Source organism: Balaenoptera ricei, chromosome 20, assembly GCF_028023285.1.
Source record: "Balaenoptera ricei isolate mBalRic1 chromosome 20, mBalRic1.hap2, whole genome shotgun sequence".
Classification (NCBI taxonomy): Eukaryota; Metazoa; Chordata; class Mammalia; order Artiodactyla; family Balaenopteridae; genus Balaenoptera; species Balaenoptera ricei.
In genome coordinates this window covers 36,888,363-36,894,779 of record NC_082658.1, presented here as the reverse complement: position 1 = coordinate 36,894,779, position 6,417 = coordinate 36,888,363, and the positions used below count along the sequence as shown (strand labels likewise).

The 6,417-nt window shown below is 40.9% G+C and overlaps 1 pseudogene; it reads left to right on the top strand.

The window, feature by feature from the left end:
- Positions 1 to 462: 462 nt before the first annotated feature.
- Positions 463 to 3,637, top strand: LOC132354542 (regulatory factor X-associated protein-like; annotated as a pseudogene).
- The last annotated feature ends 2,780 nt before the right edge of the window (positions 3,638 to 6,417 follow it).

Here is a 6,417-nt window from a genome sequence, read left to right as displayed (position 1 = left end):
CTGTGTGCAGCAACAAAGACCCAATGCAGCCAAAAATAAATAAATAAATAAATAAATTTATTAAAAAAAAAAAAAAGGTCCAAACTGAAATACACCCATTCTAATAAAGAATAAAACCAAGGCTAAAATGGCCAAAAGGATATGCCTGTAATTTAACTACCTACCAGAACAAAAATCAATACTCTTTAAAGGAAGACAATGTAATCCAGACTTCTTAAAATATATCACCCACAATGGGAACTTCCTTGGTGGCACAGTGGTTAAGACTCCGCACTCCCAATGCAGGGAGCCTGGGTTCAATCCCTTGCTCAGGGAACTAGATCCCACATGCATGCCACAACTAAGAGTTTGCATGCTGCAACTAAGGAGCCAGAGAGCCACAACTAAGGATCCTGCCTGCCGCAACTAAGGAGCTCAAATGCTGCAACTAAGGAGGTGGTGAGCTGCAACTAAGGAACCTGCATGCCGCAAGTGAGACCCGGTGCAACCAAATAAATAAATAAATAAATAAATATTAAAAAAATATATCACCCACGATGTCCAGCATACAATAAAATAATTATTACTGTGAAAAAGCCCAGAGATTTGACCCCTGATGAAGAAAAACAAACAAATATAAATCAATTGAACAGACTCCAAGATGACCCAAATGTTGGAATTAATAGACAATAATGTTAAGTAGCTATTAAAATATTTTTATGGACTTAAAGAAAAATATAGTATAATGAATAGATGGATGGTAAATTTCAGCAAAACAATGGAAACTATAAAAAAAGAACCAAGTGGAAATTCTAGAATGGAAAAATAAAATATCTGAAATTAAAATTTAACTTTAGGGAATTAACAGCAAATTGGAGACTTCAGAAGAAAGGATTAGTAAACCTGAAATCAGATCAGTAGAAATGATCCTATCTAAAGAAGAAAAAGAAAATAAGATTTAAAAAGATTAACAAAGCCTCAGTAAACTATGGGACAATATCAAGCAAGCTAACATATATATAATTGGAGAGACAAAATGAGGCCAAAAAAAATGAAGAAACAAAGACCAAAAAAAATTGCCCAAATTTGGAAAAAGAGAACAAGTTACAAATCCAAGAAGCCTAGCAAACCCTAAGCAGGATTAAAAAAATAAAAGACATTTAGGCACATTATAGTTAATATGCTGAAAATCACAGTTAAAGAGAGAATCTCAAAACTCACCAGAGGAAATAAAATACATTACCTACAAGGGAGCACCAATACAAATGACAGTTGACATCTCATCGGAAACAATGGAGGACAGAAGACAACAGAATGACATCTTTAAAGTGTTGAAAGGAGAGTCAATATATTCTGTGAAATTACCCATTAAAAATGAAGATGAAATAAAGACATTTTCAGATAAATAAAAGCTGAAAGAATTCATTGCCAGCAGGTCTGCACTACAGGATATGCTGAAGTAAACTTGTAGCCATTGGCAGGGTGAAGAGTACTGGAAATGGTAAATATGTGGAGAACATATCTATCTTTTTATGTATAACGTATTTTCTTCTTCTTTTATTTTCTTTGAGAGGTGACTGACTGTTTAAAGTAAATGTAGGACTTCCCTGGTGGCACAGTGGTTAAGAATCTGCCTGCCAATGCAGCGGACACGGGTTCGAGCCCTGGTCCGGGAAGACCCCACATGTCACGGAGCAACTAAGCCTGTGCATCACAACTACTGAGCCTGTGTGCCACAACTAGTGAAGCCTCTGCACCTAGAGCCCATGCTCCACAACAAGAGAAGCCACCGCAATGAGAAGGCCGCACGCTGCAACGAAGAGTAGTCCCAGCTCGCTGCAACTAGAGAAAGCCCAACACAGCCAAAAATAAATAAATAAATTTATAAAAAAATAAAGTAAATGTAATAATATAATACTGTTGAAAGATAAACTGAGGCACATTAAATTTTTGAAGAGTTCATTGGAGCAAACATTGATTTGAATCAGGCAGTGCCAAACTGAAACTGGTTAGAGGGTACTCTACTGTCAGGAGCCAAGGGAAAAGGCTTTTACAGAGCAGTCGCAGGAGCAAAGCAAGGAAATTATTGAATTGGCTCTAGTTTGAGCAGTTGCATTATTTGGGAAATTCTAGTTGGCTGTTTGAGATTGGTTGTTCTGAAGTTTTGATTTTTTTCCCTTGAGGCATTTATAGAAATTGACTCTGGCTTAGGTTTTGGCTTGCTTACTTTGGCTACCAAAGCATTAGAGCCACCCTAGTCTAATGACTTCCTTGTTAATGACTTTCACGATAGTGTGGGGTTTATTATGTATGTATATGGAAAATACATGACAACAATAGCAAAAGGTGGTAAATAAAATTTTAATGTAATAAGATTCTCATATTTTACATATTCATTCATTTAATATATTCATTCTAAATAGACTGTGAGGAGTTAAGGATGCATATTATAATCCCTAGAACAACCACCAGAAATGTAATTGAAAGACGGGATAGTTAGGGAGTTTGGGATTGACATGTACACAATGTTATACTTAAAATGGATAACCAACAAGAACCTACTGTATAGCACAGGGAACTCTGCTCAATATTATGTAACAACCTAAATGGGAAAATAATTTGAAAAAGAATAGATACATGTACATGTATGACTGAATCACTTTGCTGTACACCTGAAACTAACACAACATTGTTAACCAACTATATTCCAGCCCCTTTTCCTCTCGCGGGTCCCGGGTCTTGGTTTGCTAAGTGCACTTGGGCCCGGCAGGTGCTGAAAGGTTGGGGTCGTGGACCCTCGCCAGGTCTCAGCAGCACGGAGGTGCAGGCTGTCGCCGAGGGCGCGGGGCCGGCGCCGCTAGCGGCGCGCTCAGCCCCGGGGCCCCCGCCCCTGTCCCCGGCCAGGCCCTGGCTCCAGCCTCCGTCCCGGCCGCGGCCTCGCAGTTCACCCTGCTGGTGATGCGCCCCTGTGGAGGGCAGGATGAGGCTGCGGCCGAAATGCGTCCTGCGGCAGGCTCCGGCCCTGGGGGGGCAGCGCCGGGGCGGGCAAGCCCGTTCGGTACCTGTGCGAAGTGGCGGGGGATGGCGAGGAGGAGGCGGGGGAAGACGAGACAGACCTGCTGGACGCTTCGGACCCCGGGGGGAGGCGAGAGCACAGCTAGTTTGGAGGATCTGGAGGACGAGGAGACCCACTCTGGGGGAGAGGGAGGCAGCACGAGAACCCGGAGCAGGGGCAGCGGCGGGGGCAGAATGAGCAAGGCCTGCACCTACGAGGGCTGCAGTGAGACCACGAGCCAGGTGGCCAAACAGTGCAAGCCGTGGATGTGCAAGAAACACCGCAACAAGATGTACAAGGATAAGCACAAGAAGAAGAAAAGTGACCAGGCCCTGAACTGTGGTGAGGCCGCCCAGGCTGGCAGCGCGGGAAACGTCAAACTTGAGGAAAGTGCAGATAATATACTCTCCACTGTTAAAGAGAGAACAGAATCTTTTGGGGATCAACCTGCAAGACCTACTCTTTTAGAACAAGTGTTAAATCAAAACAGACTTCTTACTAAGAAGTCCAGAAGTGGTGCAGTTTTTACAGAAACAGCAACAACTATTGTATCAGCAAGTTTTGGAGCAAAGACAACAGCAGTTTCCAGGAACATCAGTGTGAGGGAATTTATCAAGAAGATCTACACGTTTTTTTATCTTATTGTAGTGGATGGACGTATTTTTATACTAAAGATAAATGGGTTAAGATTTGCCAGTAGAAGGTAAACAGTCATTTTCCTGTGAATGTATGTGTGCATTTGGGGACAATAAGTATGGCACATTGTGCATCTAATCCTTTCAGATCACTGTGGATTTGAAGAAATCAGCTTGTCTTTCCAAAGTAATATTTAATTACAATGTTTTTTTAAACCAAGTGTTCCTCTTCAGTCATCGTTACTGAAGGTAATGAAGCAGTTGCTTTCTGTGCAAGTCACGAAGTTAATAGATTTTAATCTTGGATCTCAGTGATTCTCATTAAGGGGCAGTTGGAAACATATGGGTATGTTTTTGCTTGTCACAGTGACCTTGAAAACTGCTGGTTTTTAGTGAATAGGACAGGAATGCTAAGTGTCTGGAATGGTCCCCCACAACTAAGAATTATGTTACACGCAATGCCAATAATCCTCCTGTTAAGAAACACTGAGAGCTATTTGTGATGATAAAATGTAGTTGGGCACCTAGAATTGTGTTCTTGTAATAACCTTTTCTTTGCAGTCAAGACTGGAGCTGTCAAAGAGGTAAGCGTATTTTCTGTGTATAAGGAAAGTGATCACTGTTAAATAGCTGTGAGATTAGGATGTGCATCCCCTTTCAGAGATGTGCTGGTAAAACCTGAGAGGCATTAACCAAGTACCCTGGAATGAATGCATCTCCTAAAGTTGGCTTCTCTACTTCTTGTTCCCTATTAGTGTTGATCTTATTTAAAACAGACAGTCTTGTGTGTAGAATTTGTGAACAGTACAAATGTATCTCATCCCACCAATGTCAGGACAAAATTACTTTTTTATACTCATTTCTTTTTCAAGAAGAGATCCTGGGGGCTTCCCTGGTGGCGCTGTGGTTGAGAATCTGCCTGCCAATGCAGGGGACACGGGTTTGAGCCCTGGTCTGGGAAGATCCCACATGCCACGGAGCAACTAGGCCCGTGAGCCACAACTACTGAGCCTGCGCGTCTGGAGCCTGTGCTCCGCAACAAGAGAGGCCACGATAGTGAGAGGCCCGCGCACCGCGATGAAGAGTGGCCCCCGCTTGCCACAACTAGAGAAAGCCCTCACACAGAAACCAAGACCCAACACAGCCAAAAATAAATTAAAAAAAAAAAAAAGTAACAAATGTTCAAGTACAGTTGGTGTCTTAAAAAAAAAAAAAAAAAAAGAGATCCTGAGTATAAGAATAACACTCCAGCATTTTCTGTGTTTTTCAAAATTGAGCTATGTTGAGATTGTGTTATTCCTAAGTAATGTTCAAAGAGTGATGGGTAATCTGGATAGATACTTTTTTCTTGTATTTTCTCCTAGGAAAACTTTTAAAAGGCAAAGCTTACCAATAAGAGTATCAAATCAAATGTCAAGAAAGTATTTCCAGTGTTAGGACAATAAATGCTTGTGTCTCAAGTTAAACTTGTGCAAAAATTTGTTAGTTTCTTGGGTTTTAAGCTCTGAAATATATATCAAGTTAAACTTAGTCATGGCTGTTCTAAGATGTACTTAAGGAGAGAAGGAATCTTTTTGTTCATTTTATTTATTTATTTATTTTTGACTGCATTGGGTCTTCATTGCTGCACGCAGGCTTTCTTTATTTGCAGCTAGCGGGGGCTACTCTTTGTTGCGGTGCGTGGTCTTCTCATTGCGGTGGCTTCTCTTGTTGCGGAGCATGGGCTCTAGGTGCACGGGCTTCAGTAGTTGTGGCTCACGGGCTCTAGAGCACAGGCTCAGTAGCTGTGGCACACGGGCTTAGTTGCTCCGCAGCATGTGGGATCTTCCCAGACCAGGGCTTGAACCTGTGTCCCTTGCATTGGCAGGTGGATTCTTAACCACTGTGCCATCAGGGAAGCCCTCTTTTTGTTCATTTTTGATATATGTTTTATACCTGCATATCTGTGCACAAACGCTTTACCAGAATTATTCATTTAAGTCCAGTTATTGACCTTTGGGAAAAAAAAAAACTATATTCCAACATAAAATAAAAAGTTAAAAAAAGAAAGAAATAGAGGTATAGGCAAAAGACCAATAAGAGGAAATGAAAATGAAATGTACAGCATATTGGATTAGTCCAAAAGAAGACTGGAAAAGAGTAACATAGGGAAAAAACACACAAAGAGACAACCAAGAAACAAGTAGCGTTTTGGTAGACTTAAAATCTATAAGTACGTTAAATACAAATGGACTAAACACACTAATTAAAAGGCTGAGCTTGTCAGACTGCATAAAAAGCAAGACCCAAATACCTTCAGTCTACAGGAGACACACTTTAAACATAAAGACACAGAGAAATAGAAATTAACACGTTAGAAAGCTATACCATGCAAGTAGTAAGATAAGAAAACTAGTGTAACTATGTTGCTATTGGACAAAGTAGATTTTAAGAGAAAGATTACTATGAGAGATAAAGGGGGACTTTCAAGAGGTTAAATAATAAAAAATACATAAAATCCTTAACGTGTATGTACTTGTATTAGTTTCCTAGCGTTGCCATAACAAAGTACCACAGACTAGGAGACTTAAAACAAAAATTTATTCTTTCACAGTTCTAGAGGCTGGAAGTCTGAAATCAAGGTATCAGAGGGCCACGCTTCCTCTGGAATCTGTAGGAAAGGCTCCTTTCTTGCCTCTTCCTAGCTTATGAGGATTTTCCGGCAATCTTTGGTGTCCCTTGGCTTGCAGCTACAGCAGTTCAATCTCT